Source organism: Coturnix japonica, chromosome 9 (assembly GCF_001577835.2).
Source record: "Coturnix japonica isolate 7356 chromosome 9, Coturnix japonica 2.1, whole genome shotgun sequence".
Classification (NCBI taxonomy): Eukaryota; Metazoa; Chordata; class Aves; order Galliformes; family Phasianidae; genus Coturnix; species Coturnix japonica.
Genome location: NC_029524.1, coordinates 20094563 through 20109250, shown reverse-complemented (window position 1 = coordinate 20109250; position 14688 = coordinate 20094563). Strand labels below are relative to the sequence as shown.

General features: G+C 46.0%; 1 long non-coding RNA gene across 1 annotated transcript; it reads left to right on the top strand.

Annotated features, from left to right (window-relative positions):
• Positions 1-1477: 1477 nt before the first annotated feature.
• LOC107318437 lies at positions 1478-11028 on the top strand. The gene is made up of 3 exons (XR_001557354.1): positions 1478-1601; positions 4707-4801; positions 7302-11028. It is a non-coding gene; the product is annotated as an uncharacterized LOC107318437 (long non-coding RNA).
• The last annotated feature ends 3660 nt before the right edge of the window (positions 11029-14688 follow it).

The window sequence follows — 14688 nt, the reverse complement described above, 5'->3', positions numbered from 1 at the left end:
ACCACTTACAGGGAGGAAGTGTGACCTCATGGTGATGGAAATTAGGACTGTCCTATAATTTTTCAGGAAAAAAATGCATTTGTGAAGCACTTCCCATGCAAATTGCATGGGACTGCAGATTTTTAACCTCACATTTAGGAAAAAATGGGTCAGAAGGCATCTTGTATCTCCACTCCCAGCACTATGCTGTGGTTTGAAGCACCAAACATCCAAGCAAAGAAGAAGGTTTTGGACACACTGTTGTCCTTGCAGGTCTACAGAGATGCACAGCCACCACATCGCTTGCTTCTGGTTCTTGGTGGCTGCATTTGCACGCGTTGCACCATCAAATAAAGCCATATGCCAGCAAGGCAAGTCACACTGCAAGAAGATTGATATTCCTCTATAATTTACCCAGTGTCAATCACCACAAGCAGTGGGTGACATTATGGCATTTATTCTATATCTTTCTCATGTGGCATCGTTGGAGGCTCCGTCCTTATATGTGAGATCTTTTGTGAGCAAAATAAATAAAAAAATAAATGTTGGTGGTGACAAATAAGCAGCAAACAATTAAGAATGACTCAAACTCAATTAAGATGTTCAAAGAAAGAGAAAATCTTTCCAGCTCAGCTGTAGTGTGTTCAGAAATAGTGTCTATCACAAAGGAACCACCTGCAACGCAGCAAAGGATGCTAATTTGATTGCCCCGATTCCTTTTAATGCAAAGAGTGAATTGTTTTTAGACTGCTGATGATTAATGTGGTTATTGATTAGTTGATCGATAAGGCCGCGGTGTCTAATTATTGATAATCCTTCTCTAAATGAAAGATCGAGTGTAAGGAGTGCTCGTTACGGAGCTCAAAATATAAAGTGATTCAGTGCGAAGCCCGGTAATTGAAAGTCAAACTAATCCCATGAATTAAATCACGGCCATCCATAACATTTACCTGATAAATCCTTCTGAAAGCTTCATGGAGCTGCCAGCTGTGAGAGGGTCTCAACAGGCACTGCCTGTCCTCAGCCTTCTGCTGCTGCCACGTCCATGCAGGGGACATGGGTTGTCCCCTTCCTCTCCCAGGGGCTTCCCCCACCTCATTTCTTTGGGTCATGAAGGCAGACAAGGGCCAGTTGCACTTTCAAAACTGGGAGAAACAATATTATGTTTCTAAACTTGTCAATGGCACACGGCTGCCTTTGTGTGATGGCTGAGATGTGCACCGTGTGCAACTGAAGTGATCATCCAACATAAGGGAAACTTCACTGAAGGAACTGCAAAGATGCTCGGAGGAAGCTGGAATAAAGCCTAGCAGATGAGATCCTGTATTCTGATCATTTAACTTGTTAGATAATTAGAAGCCCAGGCCGACTGATCACCTGCACTCAGGTGGTTAACTCATCCCAGCAGCATGCCCCACGGCTGCAGCTGCTGGTGCTTTAATTGGGGTAACTTTCAGGAGATGCTCCTCACCTGCTGATCCTGTATATATTCCCAGGCTTGCTCTGTGGCTCTTGCTTCTTCTTGGTGAAGGTATTTTCATCTGGGAGTTCCTGCCCTGGATTAGCTTCATTCTGCACATGGGAATAGCATGGAGAGGAGTTGGGGACTGCAGGCTCTACAGGTATTTAGCTTCAATACATTGCTAAGTTATATAGCTGAGTTCATGTGCTTCACTTATTGCCCATGAGAGCTGTTTTTCCAGCTACTTAATTTATAACACAAGAGCTAAAAGTTTCTCTGCTTCCCAAGCAGAAGGAAGGGGTCATAAACCTAGCATGTTTACATTTCTTCCTGTTGTTTTATCATTAAAGTTGGTGAGGTTTTCACACCTGTTACATAAGGACATATCTATTGCAATACTGCAATAAAATTGCAATAAAACTTCAGCATGGGATGCTCTGTTTCCCCACCAGGCTCAGGAATGAGGCATTTGCTGCTCGTGTTGGTGCTGTGTGAGCTCCCGGTTGCACCCCATAGCCCCGGTTTGGTCTCTCTTTGGGTTTTTCCCTTTCAGTAGGAAGGGATTAGAAGACAACAAAGCAAAGAGTTTCTGTTTTAAATGCTATCAATAGTTTGTGTGTTGGAAAGCACTTTGAAAAGCGTGTGCCTTAGGAATGTGTGCTAAATGAAATGTAATGGTACTGAAATTATAGTAGTGATTTGGTGCTAAAAACTGCCCTGTATTGAGTAACAGCATAAATCATATGTAAAAGATTCTTCACACCAAGCAACGGTGCTTTACAAACATAAAATTCATAACTTCTTATTGAAAAGATTCAGACAGTTGGGTGTTATTTATGCCTTTAATTTTCCTGCACCACTAAATAACTCCTTGCACCCCACAAGCGGTGGTGGAGTTTTTGGGTCCCTGAGGATGCAGTGTGCCCCAAAGAGGATAACCCAACACTGTGCCTTCAGCAGGAGCTGGTAAACCTACGGGGCAGGAGGCTGCATGCATCAGGTGCTGCAGGATGGGGGTCCTCACACACAGCTGTTGTGTAAGCAACAGAACAGCAATTAGTGCATGGAGGTGTTAATGACCGGGTGATTGACACCGTGCTGATGGGCAGCTCAGCAGCACAAGCATCTCTCCTGCTCCTGAGCTCTATGTTGCTCCGGCTTTAGATGGAGCCAAAGCACTTGCAGGGCTGTCTCAAAGCCAGCACCTGGCACAGGATGGATTTTTTCCCAATAGAACTGTGCCCGTTTGCAGGGCTATGATCAGTTCTGCAGTGGGCATGGTAGGAGTTGGACTTGGTTGTCTTAGTGGTCTTTTCCACCTTTAACAGTTCTATGGCTATTCCATGCCCTCCAACCCAGAACTCAACCAAACTCTGCTGATCCATCCCTGTGTCCCACTATGATGTGCTCTAATTGCATCAGGAGCTCCGCAATTGGATTGGCAGCATGGAGCCACACACCAGCCCGACCATGGGCTGCCACCATTTGATCAGTGCATGGGTCCCCGTCCCTCGTGCTGGTATTGTCAGCTGTGACAGGCTGATTTAATCTGCGGGACGCTGAATGCCTCTGACCACTGTGCCGAGTCATTAACCTTGACTCGAGTAATTGAATTCAAGGTTGATTGCCTGTGACCTGCCTCGCCGAGGTCCTCAAAATGTACATATTCATTACGAGCTGCAGCGCTAAATGGATTGCACAGTGAAAGCTGTAGCAATCAGCCTGCTTGGTATGCAGAGGGCGAGGAGGGCACTAATTGCATGTTAGAGCTGAGGATTAGATTATGAAAAGAGTGAGAAAATGAAGATAGATCCCTCTGACACTGTCAGATTAAGGGCAGCGACGTCAAGGAATATGACATTGAAATTTACAGTGCTGCTATGGGAAGGCAGATTTGTAAGGGGGTGTTGGAATTTTTTTGTTTTTATTTTTTTTAATTCCAGTGTATTTAATCTGTTATGGACTATTCAGTACCAAAAGCTGATAAATGTAGCTTTTAAAACTCCAAACCTGGCACAATAAGAGAAGGCTGTGTCTGTGGGGTGGGCTACAGGCAAAGGGTTGTGGGGATGGGGTGAGCCCTCCCCAGCATAGGGCCATGCTCTGACTTCTTGCCCAGCACCTTGTCCTGTGTGTGCCCAGAGGTGTCCTGGTGGGTGCTGCTGGGACAGCTGGCAGCCCTGTTGGGTCATTCTATCATGAGTGTGACTGAACGTGATTTCTGAATGAGATGGAATTTAAGTGCAAAAGCGCTGTGCCCCCAGGGAGCTCAGATTCTCAATGTGCTTTTAATAACTGTTTGTAAAACATTTAGGAAAATCTATGGCAACACGTTCAGGGGGAAGAAATCAAATCATTCTTGCCTTAAGATATTATTCTGGTATCTAAACTTTATGAATCATCCTGTGTGGCCCAACTTCCAGACGTTAATATTGTGAAGCAGAATGGAAGTACACAGGGCCTGAATTTAATCCTTGTAACGTTTTTCAATAAAGATGCTAATGGTAGACATTGGCTTACAATCCATCAAGAACTTCATGCTTGTTTATATGTCCAGTCCTATGCAATCTGTACAGCTAACCCAGCTTGGTTCAGATGGATGCTCTTGTTAGGACAAGATGCAATGCGTATTCCCCACACCTTTATGAGCAAGGAGCAGGGGGGGCCATTTTGTGCTGGAAAACTTTATGAACTGGTCACGTTTGGTGCTGGACAATGGTGATAGGGCACAGAGGATGGCACTGTCCCCTCGTATGGACTCCTGTGGTGCTGGGGAGTGGTGGCACTGCTCCATGATTTCTGAAAGTATTATGAAAAATTCAGATATAAGAGCAGCAGTTTACCTTTGGGGTTACACCACTGCCATGAGACAGTCCTGATCCATTTGTCTCCCAGAACAGCTTTGATTTGTTCCGGTTTCTGAATGAGCAGTGCACTGCAGGGGGATGTGTCCATGGAGTGGCCGCACTGGAGCATCCTGGAAAGGCCTTGGTATGTTCAATGAAGGAAATTTACTGAGAGAAAACAGTTGCTGGCATTTTGTGCATCCTAAAAGTAACCCAAGGCAAACAGTCTCATGCATAACTGCTGAAATTTCATTTACTTACCAGCCATGCTAATGAGGTGCTGCAGAGGGACTTCTAATTAGATCCTCTTTATTCCTGTCACTGAAATTAATTTATTTGCTTCAGCTCCTAGAACTAGTTTGATATCTCCCTGGTTATAAAAGCTGAGGCTCTCTATGGTGTTGGTATCTTCCTCACAGGTGACTGTAGGATGGAGCCTGGAGGCAGCTCTTGTCCAAAGGCCTTTACCTGTATGGCTGGAGAAACACCGATAGCTATGAGCAGATCTGGCACTGTGAGTATGCAACTTTTCATGGGTTTTGTGTGTTTTATGTGAAGCTTCCCAGAACTGGAGCCTGAGGCAGCCAGGACATGTTGTGTTCTTTGTGCAGGCAGGGATTGTAGAATCATTTAGGCTGGAGAAAGACCTCTGAGTTCCCCAACCCACCCCACCATGCCCACTGACCATGTCCCTCAGTGCCATGTCTTTGCAGTTCAACACCTCTGTTGGGGGGTCATCCCACCACTTCCCTATCTCTGTACTCAGAAATCCCACCCAGGCCCAGCAAGCTGCAGACACATGAAATCTTTGGCAGAGTGGGACTCAGACTGTGGCTTTCCTGCATTGCCCTGGCACTGTGGATTCATGTAGACCCTGGGCTCAGTGTCCTCTTAGGCCCCACTGGGACACCTTATGGACCAGGGTCTGAGTAAGCAATCAAGCAGCAATATTGCTCCACTTCCCCAGTTCCTGCCTCATGCATATTCAAAGAGGGATGAGGCTATATACATAATTCATTATCCATTACAATTGCATTATACTATTTATGCTATTACTTCGGTAGCTGTTTAAATTAAGGGTTACAAATAGCTCATTTGTTTTCTGCTGGTCTGGAGAGGGGGTTTCAGTGCATCAAAGGGCTGCTGCAGCAGAATGGAGGGGATGGTTCATTCCAAGGTGAGGGGCTGCTCAGGAGGAGTCCGCAGCGAGGGATACACATGGTTTTCTTATGGTCCTTGAAGTCTGCAAGCTTCATGTCCTGCACAGGAATGAGAACTTGGTTGAGGTTTTGTGAGTTCCCCATGGCTCTTCTGCTGGGGTTTTGCTGGGCATTCACATCCCTATGTCTACCAAACCTGGCTGCAATGGGCCACCAACTCAACTCTAATGGGTCACCAGCATGGTTGTGATGGGTTGCCAACCCAACTGTCATAGCTTTCAAAGGGGTTGGAAGACCTGAGTTACACCCTTTGACATCAGATGCAGAAGACTTGCTCAGGAATTCACCATGCTGAGCGCACTGCAGTCATGGCAGTGATGTGTGCTGAAACTTGTTTCTTCAGCCCATCATGAATTTCAGGAGAAGTGGGGAAATCCTCAGCTGGTACATAGCTGTCAACTGGCTACTAAACCCCTGCTCTTGATACAGGTATTAGGGCTCTTGGTGCCCTTCCAAACATTATTTTATTAATGTGACCTGAGCATGGACAGTTGCCAGTGGCCCTGGGAGCTGTATTCCCTCCTATCTCTGCTGAGTTCAGCCTGCCCACGGTGGCTTCAGACCACTGATATGAGAATTGCTGAACCCACACAGGCCTGAGCAGATGTCAAAGCTGCCAGCAGATGACTCTCATTTATGAACACTCAGGTTTATCTTGGAGCTTCATTAGCAGTTCTGTAAATGCTCTTCTTGCCTAGAAATCCCTGCAGGAAGCGGTGATTTACCTTTTGACCGGAGTTCCCCAGTTTCTGCACTCACTGCCGGGCTACACTGCTCCAGCCTGAATCTTGGTGCCCTCACTGTGGGGTGAAGACACAGAGTGCTGCCTGCCCAGCCCCTAGCATCCTCTCCCAGACAGCCCATCATCTGCTAATGGGACTTAAAACAGTTGCTGCCTCATCGGCAGAAGCATAATGATCGCTGGGCAGTGGAGAGACCCATTATCCATCATCCATACTTCTCTTCTGTCGGATGATAATGATTTCTTAGTTCAACAGTAGTGCAGAGGGACCTCACTGCTTTGTGCATGATTGTAGTTTAATATCCTGATCAAGACACGTACAGATTGCAGGCAGGCTGCTGGGGTGCAGCACAAGGCTCAGTGTATTGCTGCTGCCTGCGTGCTGGAGCTGTGTGGGGTGCAAGGAGGAGAAGCACCTGGGGCTCTCTGCAGCCCCCAACCCCAGTGCTGAGATGAGGATTCACTTTGAGAAGAATCCAAATAAACAGGAGGAAAGGAGAAAGAAAATCTCCTGTGAATGTTTTTGCTTCCTATTTTATTTTTCTCTGCCTGTGACTGACTGAATATTGCTGTGTTGGTCTGTGTAGGCAGCCTGGCCTAGTTTTGGATACTTCAGGGTTTCAGTGTGTTAAATGATGCACAGTACTGGACAAGCTTTGCTTTGTATTTAAATAATTAGAAATATTGGTGGAATCATCTATCTTATGAAATATTGTCAGTAACTGAGAAAGTGGATCCCACTGAATTTATGCTGTGTCTGGAGCTGCTAGGAAGGGCATATGCTTGTACTTTCCTTCATCTTATATTGATAGGATGAGAAGCAATGGCCTGAAGATGCAACAGGGAAGGTGTGGGTTGGATATTGAGGACAGTTTGTTCAAAAGAGCAGTGATGCACAGGTAGCTCAGGGAGTGGGGGTCACCATCCCTGGAGGAGTTACAGAACTGTGGATATGTGGTCAGTGGACCCAGTGGGGTGGGCTAGGGTTGAGCTTGGGGACCCTAAAGGGTCTTTTCCAGCCTTAGTGGTTCTATGATTCTGTGTTTCATCAGGCATTCATGTCCCAAACCTGCTTCCAATGTGGGCAGCCCATGCCAGACCAACAGGAGATGGACTCATCCTGAGCATATCCCCAGCTCTAGGAGCTGCTTCCCCTGCATGGAGAGCATCCTTGTGGGCTGCTGGGTCAGCCCAGTGCAGTGCCACCTACAGCAGCTTCACGTCCACTGAGCCATGCTCGAAGAAATGCAAGAGCAGAGCTGCTGCTGACAATGAAATGGGAGAGACAAGTATTTATTCTGTTCGGACCTCCTCGAGAAGCAGACGCACGTTGGCAGAATGCTAAGCAGAGCGGCAGTTCGGGGAGACAAATGTCCAGGCAGCTTTTCTGTAATATCCATTTGAAAGAAGCTTAGTGCCACGAGGCTTTCATCTCAATATTCCTGAGGCCGGATTTGAAAGTGCTTAAGGTTAAATATTACTCACTCTTGGAAAGAACATCTCCATCTGTCTCACAAAAAAAGAAAGCTTTCAATCTTGGAGGTACTCAGGGAAACTTACCCATAAACACAGTCATTAGAGATTTCCGAGGGAAAAAAAAGATCCTATAGGCTCTGCCTGAGAAGTAATTAGCCTTTCAAATTCAGCAATGTTTAATCCCACAAAGCCTTATATACAAAATATAATCCTGTTTTTCTTCAGAGCTGAGCCAGTGAGGGAGCATGACCCCCGCTGGACCAGGCTGTGCACAGCTGGGTCCCATTGGCCACATCTGGGTGTCTCAAGGTGCAGGGTGAGAAAGAGGCATCCAACAAGCTCAGTTCACCCCAAGGATGCTCTGGGTCCTGAGGTGATGACCCTGTGAAGCTGCAGCTGGCAGGAGGCACTGCTGCACGGCCCTGGCTTGCTGAGGGATTCTCTGGCTGCTAAATGCCCAAATCACTTTGGAGAACTGGATTTAAGCAGCCAGTTTTGAACGCTCGTGGTAACAGAGAAACCTGAAATAACATTGTGTGATTTGGGGTGAAGTGCCCTGAGGCCTGCTGATAATAATTGTAGCACTCTTTAAAAAGAAAAATGATTTTATTTTTTTTTTCTGGGCAGTCAAAGCAGCTGACAACATCCCAGGGGACCCCCTGCCGCTTTCCAGAGGAGAAATTGCAGCTTTTCAGAGGCTGAGAAATGACACCGCTCTGCAACTCACGCTGCTCCTGCAGATCTCAGCTCCAGCACAGCAACACAGTGCTGAGGCCACGGGCTCAGGGCTGCTACGTTGTGCCACCAGGCAGGGGACGTGCAAGCAATGCAACATCTGTCAGCAGAAACATCAGCATCCATTCCTAACCATGCCGTGATCTGGCAGAAGCTGGTGCAAAGCTCTGCTTTAGAAAGTGTTCCTTGTTCATCCTTGTGGTAAGACATGAGGTAGGTCCTGCCAGTTTGGTGACACGCGGCTTGTGTCCTCTCCCAGATGTGATGCCTCAACCATCCCATGGGTGCCCTGAGAGCTGCAAGGCTGGGAGATGAGGTCTGAAGTATCTCAGTGCAATCGCTGACCATTTTAATGGGATGAAACCAATCTCAAAAAGAAGACAGATTTAAGTGAGATCTTGTGTTCTTCACATCAGCTTCCCTGCTGAGCTCAGCCTCTCAGTGTGGTGTGGGATATCTTCTGTATAATCTGGCTTTTAATGCATTGATCGTAGCTATTTGATTACAGTAGGAAGAAAAGGCCCAGCAAGAAGTGCTAATAATATCACAAAACTTAAAGCAAATGGAAGAAGTTCAGAAAAACAAAAATACCCTAAAAATAAAGGGCACAAAAGCAATGTCTGCTCTTAGACAACTATTATTATTAGGGTTTTGATGCTCATCTGGACCTGGCTGTTAAGCAGTGCCCTCCTGTATGGGCTCTGTATCTTGGGCAAAGGGCAAATGCAACGAGGAAGGCCAGGTATCTCATAGCAGCATACAAAAGTGAGCAAATCAATACCAATAAACTACCTCAGATAGTGATTAATTAATAGGAATTAATTTTAAAAAGAAGAGGCTATTGACGTGAATTGACAGAGGTGCTAACCTCAGAGCAATTGAGGGAAAATGTCTTTAAAACAGAGTGATTAAGTTGTAGAAAGTAATAAAAGGGCTGCGCTGCCCCCAGGATGAGCTCAGCCAGCCTGGGAGCAAAGTCGGGAGAGCTTCTAATTAGATGCTGGAGCTTGATGAGGTAACTGGCTGGGTTGGCACTGCCAGCCTGGAGTTCTGTTGTGTCACTTCTGAGTGCGTCCTGGGTGTGAGGACGGTGGAATTCCTGCAGGGTGTTGACAGCTGTGGAATCAGAGATGGAAGCAAGGATAAGAGTGAGAAAGAGGTGGTGTTTCACCTCTCTGGACATCTTCAGCACTGCAGTGATGTTACTCGCTGTTATTAGAGGCTGCATGGAATAGAACCACATGGGACCAAGCACAGCCCGTGGCCGTGGTGGAGATGAGTCAGCCAGCCTTGCTGACTTCTCAAATTGCATTAATTCACACTCCCACGAATGCTTCTGAAAATGAAGGGGAGGCACCCGGTGGCCCTTTGTGGTGGGGCGGGGAGGTGTGACAGCACAGAGGGCCAAAACTACCTGTTGGAGATCTTCATCGCTCATCTCCTGCCTTCTTTGATGCTTTGAAGCACTGGAAGACCATTTGGAGAAAGGTGACCCTAATCAAGTTGAAGGTATTTCCAAATCTTCATTAAGCCCATCTTACGTGATGACACTCCACCCAGCAGGTGCCCAGCAGTGGGTCGGGCTGCCTGGTCCCAAGCAAGAGGCCATCCCTCTCCCCACAGCCTTCCTCTGCCTTCACTTTGGAGCAAAGCTGCTGACCAGAAGCTGGAGGGTGTATTGTCTGAGATGTAGGCTGTATCTGATTGCTCAGTGGTTATGGGAAACTAATGTTGTGTGCCACGTGCAGAGCAGTTCCAAGCTGGTTTCTGCAGGTCTGCTGGGCACGCAGCCACCAGAGCAGCCCCAGCCTTTATTTTCGGTTTTGCTATCTTTGCAAATGGAGCTGTTTACTAACAATGTTCCCTAACAGACAATTAAAAGCTGATTTACATGAGGCTTCAAAAAAAAGAAAGGCATTCCAGAAGTTAAGCATTTTCAGCTCGTTTTGAAATAGCTGAGTTAAATGAGAGTAACAGGGAGCTGAGCCCTGCTTTGCAAAACAAATCGCAGTGATTGGATTCATCTGTGCAACAATGGGAGCTCTTGCTAAATGGTAACTTGGAGGCTTCGGAGAGAACCCTGGCTGGGATCTCGCCCCCAAAGCTTGCTCTGACCAGTGCTGGGGCTGCTGCCCTTCAGCAGGACACGGCCCAAGCCCCAAGCAGGCAGTGGCCGCCCCAGCCTGCAGGCTGTATCATCCCAGCACCATGCTGGGTTGGTGGAGATGTGGGATTCATCCTACAGTGCCATCGAGTTGCTCCCTCTGAGCTGAAAGGCTGAAGACAGCTTTGTCTGCAGTGGCTCACAGAGCAACTTATTACTGAGACTGAGGACCTAAAATGACCTTATAGAAAGGAAAGAAAAAAAATTGTTGTGGGAATTAAGGAAAGAAGAATCCAGCGGGTCTATTGTTAATGGCTGGCATCATTATAAAGTTCACAATTGGTGACTTATTTGAAGACTGCTTTTCTCTGAATTCTTTATGCTGTGCAAATCCATCTTGAAGGGAATGACGCTCTCTCAGACTCCTATCAACATTTACGTTTGCAGGAGCCTCTAAGCTTTTATTTGAGCAATTAAGACAATTGCAGAAAGCAATCCCAAATGCTGATAGGAGTTCTCACATACAAACCAGCACTCCCTGGTGGGGCTGGCATCCTGGCTTTAGGGCCACGTTGGTAAGTGGGAGCCAAGGAAGTGCCTTCCTCTGGGCGCAGCACAAACCAAACCAGTTCTTGGCTGTTCTAGCAGAGAGTGAGGACAGCAGAGCACACAGCTCTGAAAATTGAATGAGGTTTTTATATTTCTGCTCGTATTATTAATCTACAATATGGTCTTTTAACACTGTTCACCAACATCATCATGGTTTAAGCACAATTTAACCTGGCATTCCTCCTGACAGCTTGAGAACGTCGTATTTGTGCTTGGCTCCCATCTCAGGCTCTTTTCTTGCTCTTGTTTCAGCATGCTGATGGGTGTGGACATCCTGCATCTCGCTTGTACCAACCAGAAGCTTTTTATTCTTGCCTGCAAGCACTGGTGAAGTAACAGCAAGCACCATGCATGGTCCAGCACAGGAAGCCCTGTGAGCACAGTCACCTCCAAGGCAATAAAAGCATCACTGCAATAAAATGAAAAACAACAAAGCAATAGAGCATGGGGCTACTCCAAATGCCAGTTCATCTCTCTTTCAAATACCAGTCCCGTTCAGTTTTAAATGTCAGGATCGAATTCTCCTCTAATTCCCATCAAAATAGACAGTGAGGCCCTCCCTTCTCCACGGCTCCCTGCCTCATGATAGCACCTGGAGGTGCTTGGTCCTGCTCTGCTTGTAGTACCAAGCTTCTTTCAGCCCAAGGGAAGCCCTGGCTCAACCAGCTGCAATTAAACCAACACTGGCAAAGTGCAAGGGATGTGTAATGGCCAACATGCTGCCAGCAGGCACATCACCCTGTGCACCCCAATGGCCATGGCTCTTCACATCAGCTCTGCTGGCTCCTCTAAACTTTGAGGAACATATGTTGATTGCAAGCTACATCAAGATTTGCAGCAAAGAGAGTTTTATAATAATATTTTACTAGCTCTAGCATGCATGTTATTGTACGGTTAAGAACAAAATAGGAAACACATGTGTAGATATTATGTGCTGCAGAAGTTAAATTCCATTGGTGACCACAGAAATATTTATGTTTATGGTCTGTAATGAAAAACTGAATTATAATTATGGATTTACGGAAGTTTGAGTACAATACTGTCACAGCATTTACAAAGAAATGCTAATTCTCAACACTAAAGCCCCCAGTTAGTGCACATCTTGACAGTGCAGAGACATCTCACTTCATAAAGCTTATACAATGTGTCCAGTATCCTTTTCTTTTTTTTATGATCTAACTCATGCAAAAAATTTAATAAAGTTGTATTTGCTTTTCCAAAGGGATGTAAGTGCACACATGTGGAAGGATATGTGGGGAATGCCTCAGAAAAGGGGGGAATTCTTCATCATAGAGAAGAGCAAGATGGGAAGATGTCTACCAAGATGCCAAGTTTATATCTGTGGGTTGAAGGCTTCAAGAGAGATGTCAGCACAGCCTTTTGACTTCTTGAGAGAGGATGTCTTCTGCTGTAGAACGTGGTGGCAGAGGACACAGCAGATGACTTTGGAGGGTGGCCCCTCTGTTCAGGAGGCCAAGGAAGGAGAATGACACAAATGAGTGATACAACTCATGGATGGCTCCAATGCCTTAGCTTAGCTGTCTCAGTGCTGTCAGAATGGAAGATTTGCTGCAATGCTCTAATAATACAGAGAGCTTATTTTTCAGTTGGTTTTTTTTTTCCTAAGGATAAGGCAACAAAACTGAGGCTAGCTGGAGTAAACTAATGCTTGAGCTCTACTAATGAGCAAGCAAATGCTTTTGTATGACTGTCTCCAATGGTGGGTGATGACTCTTTATTGATTGGGTTGAGCAAGATTGCTCTCTAATTACGTGAGTCACCCATGCTCTAAAAATTGAAGAGAAAACTGGCACCGGGAGCTGCCCAGGAGGCTGTGACACAAGCTTTTCAGGCCTGGAGGTCAGGATTTCCCTTTAAATCAATCAGCAGAACTGGGGTTATGGGATTGGTTGAGTGCTTTCCATTGCGTGGTGTTTTGCCATGGTCCCGCTGGCACAGTGCTCAGCCTGGTGCAATGGCACCCAGCACCGTGGATGCCCTGGCAGCTCTGGGCTCAAATTCTCGTTTCCAAGTTTCTGATGCCTTTTTGAGTGGAGGAAGGTGTTTCCTACTGGCATCAGGGAAGAGCGTTTTAATAATGGGAGCCTTAAAATTGTATATAGGTACGGTAGAATAAACTGTCAGTGAAGATAACAGATTTGTACACGTCCCTAAAACGTTTGTGCAGACTTTGGAATTTAAGCTTATGGCATTATAGTATTTACACAATAATTCAATCTAATTGTGTAGACAAGCTGTAAAACTGCTATATCTCTGATGGTTTACTGTGCGGGGAAAAAAAAAGAGATGCTGTTAAACCTTCCTCGCTGACATCTAATGTTTCAGATTTTTTAAAATATGGTATAAAGACTGAGATTTATTTCCTAAGATGTTTCATTAACGGTTGTGGCAGGCAGCTGGCCTGAGGTTTGACACACAATAAAATCCATGTCAAGAATATTAAAGATAGTGCAAAAGATAACTATGAATTTACATTCAAACAGGCTTTTGACAAAGCCATTGCAACAGGCTCCTAATCAGGTCTTGAGACCTAGCCTGCCCTCTCTTTAAACCCGTGATCTTGAAAAGGAGCTTTAAATTGGAAATTATTACACATTAAAACCTCAACACGGGCCAGATCGAAGCGGATCGATATCTTGCCGAGCACAATAAATCAGCCTTCTGCTCTGCGGTTACTGTTTGCTGAACATATTTAAATTTTCTTGTAACAAATTAATTCCAACATTTTCTCTTGATTGAATTAGGGCAAGTGTTGGAGCTGTCACAAGTATTTCACTGCTTCAGGGAGACAAATTGCTCGTCTGGACATGGGTAACAAGCCAAAGTGTTGAGTCCCTGATAATCTTTCCACTAATTCTCCATTACAGCAAAATGAAGCCATAAATCACCGTGACAGATGATCGATGTAAACATTGTTTCCGCCATGATTGCCAGCGCTCCCCGTGGGCTCACTGTCCGCTCGCCATTCGCTGGGATTGCAGCCGTGCCGCCGGGAGCCGCGCTCACGCACCGAAGTCGCTCCTGTCCAAGAAGTAACCATCTCATTTCGGGGCTCAGCCCAAGCGCCCGATGGCGAATATTAATCAAAACGCCCTGTTTAGGTACCGGGGAGGTCATCTTCTGGATCTAAGAAATGTTTCTCAGGCAATTGCTCTTTTTAAAAAGTAAAAAATAAAATAAAAAGACATTTTATGCTCCTGTTTTATAAAATATATTTGTGGAAATGTAGCCATGTCAGCCCGCTGGCCTGTCGCTTTCTCTTAACTAACTAGCGGCAACTTGGATGAAATTACTTGACCCTTTATCGAGTTCTGCTAATGCCTTCTAAAAAAGAAATTAAAGCACCTTGCAGCGTGCCCTATGGCAGCTCTCGGCACGCATTTAATTCTGGGGGAGATGTATTAAGTGCTTCTGTGCACAACTAATTCACAGGCGGACCCTCTGCATAACGCAGCAGCCCCAGCCTGCTGCAGGAACCGTGGGTGGAAGGAGGG